Raw genomic sequence first — 2,948 nt, forward strand, 5'->3', positions numbered from 1 at the left:
CTTTCCCAATCACGGAGAAAAAAAAAACAGTGGAAAAGAAAAGCCGACATCGTAATGAAAGTTAAAAGCAAACAGTACTTTATATTCTACCAAACGAAAAGTAATGCTCGGATCGTCTCGGTGTGCAGTTTCTTTTTGTGTTTTTATACAGTTCTATCTCCATATTTCGTCCTCCACGTTTATAGTACAATGCAAGCAGCACACACTTTCTACAAAAAATACGTTCTACTTAATCATCACCATCATCGGTAATCAACAGCAGCAATATCATCAACCACTACTAATTCCGTATATATCGAGTAGTGCTGTTAATACCAACCGTGACGTCGGCCAGCATTAAGAACGATACACAAATGGGAGTTGGGGTTTTCCATTCCCTTTCTTGATCTTTCACGATCACTCTGCTTCAATGTTGTTGCGTTTCTTTCTCGTTTCGCGTAACGTAAGGACGCATATGTGTGGCTGGCTTCAAAATGGATGTGCTCCTTGCAGCGAAAGCACTGCCTAAACGAACGCAATTCGTTTCTTTATTTGTTTCCGTGTTCCCGCTTACCGGAAGGATGGCATTCTACTGTATCTAAAGTTTCGAGCTTCGAGTCCGTTTCCGTCAACTACATCCCCTTTGTTAAATGCTTTGTTTCTGTGTTTGTTTTAGTATTTGTGTGCGGTTACGGTTCATTTTTCCGGTTTGTTCCGGTTTCGGTCACCATGTGGTGACCAAACACCGATCAATTGCTTTTAACTGCTTGTGATTGATAGTGATTTTTTGTCTTATAAATCAGTTTTATTCATTTCTTTTCCTACTACCATACATCATCCTTCGTCCGGTTGGTGTGTTGTGTGAGCCAAACGCAAATAATACGCTCAAAGAAATACTGGCGTTCCTCGCTGTCTCCGCGGTTTCATAAGCACACGTTCATTACTCTATCCTGCCATTACGACCATTTCCTGAGGAACTGTGTTGAACATAAAAATATATATATATATACTTATTCATTCGTGTAAGACAGAATAAAAATCCGCGCTGCTGTGCATTTTGACCTGTCTCTGTTGAACCTTCTGTTGGTAGAAATTATACGAACATCTGTCTGTTTTCTGTTACTGCCCGGGGTGTGCTGGTGTGTATATGTGTAAAAAATACTTATTTTCTGTGTTTCTAGCCAAGGGCACAACATTTTTTAACGTACGCTCACATTCGCTTGTTCGTTTGTTTGTCGAGGAGATAGTGTCGCGGCCTCGTATCCTTACGTCAGTCTGTTCCAGCACACGCAAATACACAATCTAACGTCTTAATCATACACCCTCATGGATACAATTGTTTGTCTCATTCGACAGTGGGGGGGTTCAATAAATACAATATCCTCTTGCCATCCAATCGTGGTGGAATAGTCCGAGCAATGTTCCAATTCGTTTAGTAACGTGCGAACACGCAATCATTAGGTATCGTCGTTAAAACATTACAGTAGGAACGACACAAAAGGATCGTCTAGCTCCCATCACATCTTACCGATTCCCCGATCTCTATATATCGCATCGCTATTTCTATCAGTTTGCTCGACGGTAAAACTTAAATAAAAAATTAATACTTCTAACCCTCATCATGTTCTCCTGCAATGAGGAAAACAAATGGGAAATTAATTTAATGAGCTCGAGCGGGCCGCACGTTTCAAATGGCCCCACGATCTGCACACAAACAATGTTGGCTGCTAACCAACATTCGCTCGCTCTATAACGATGGCGTCTTGTAATGTTTTAAGATTAATAATAATACGATTGTTTTCTTCTTCTCGTTCTAATGCCTATTGTTTCACTTTCCATTTAAATACATCTTTCATCTTGCCTTATTACGCATGTGGCACACAGAGCTGTGTCAATTGTTTCATGTTTCTCAACTCTTCTACATTTCCTATCGGAGCAATAAGAGGAGAAACAGTACATCCAGCTGCTGCTTAAGACACGTGTATAAAAAAAAAGAAATCTTCTTTTGCCTTAACATACTCCCGCCGCTACTCCATTCCATTGCCTTTCGTCCACTTTGTGTCACGTCGTTACATAAAACCAACCGAGAAGGGTTCGAAAATCTAACGATCTAACGGTAATGTCCTACTATGTACAATTGGGTAATTGGGCGGCATTTGAACGCAAATTAAAACTGGTTCGTGTCAAAACCAATCGACTGAGTCCGCTGATACTAATATCTTACTGATTCCACAAAAAAAACCGAAAACTATGAGTCTAATACGATGGCCTTATCGATGTTTTGTGATGTAGAAGCAGACATTAGAAGGTGTGCGATAGAAACATCGTTCCACGCAACTCCGTGTGTCCGTCCCTCTGTATGTGTGCATGGGGATCAGTTGTTCGATGTGTTCCAAATCACGCTAATATGTTCACACAGTGAGTGTTTACTGCCGGTTGTTCTCTCCACCCCGGCAATGCAAGAGGGTTCCGCATCGCACGCCAAGAACGCTGCGGCGGACACAGTCTTTTTTCTCTGGTTCTCTCTGGGGTATGTAAATAACGCGTGTGATACTTGATGTGATACTTCCGCTGCGCTATCAATCAGCTTTCGTATCGCCTATCGTGTAGTGCGTTTGCACGCGTTCTGCGAGCTACAGCTACTGTCCGATAGCGTTAGGTTCCTCACAGTTTGCGCTGGTGATGGGTTCCAAATTGTTCATGTTCTTTGCTGAAGATTGCTCCTCACCGCTACTATCACCTTGTTCCATCCAATACTGTTGCGTTGGCAGTAGCGATGATGTTGAAGAATGCGACATTGATGACGGCGAAGTGGTGTTTAGCGATTGCGGTGACGGTGGTGGTGAAGCTGGTGGTGGTAGTGGAGGCGTTAGAAACGTTCCCGAATCTTCCGCAGGTTTTGCTTCAGTGTCGATCTCCTTTTCAGAAACACCACGGCTAGTAGGAGGAGGATGCGATTGATGATGGTA

This window comes from Anopheles marshallii, chromosome 3, assembly GCF_943734725.1.
Source record: "Anopheles marshallii chromosome 3, idAnoMarsDA_429_01, whole genome shotgun sequence".
NCBI lineage: Eukaryota > Metazoa > Arthropoda > Insecta > Diptera > Culicidae > Anopheles > Anopheles marshallii.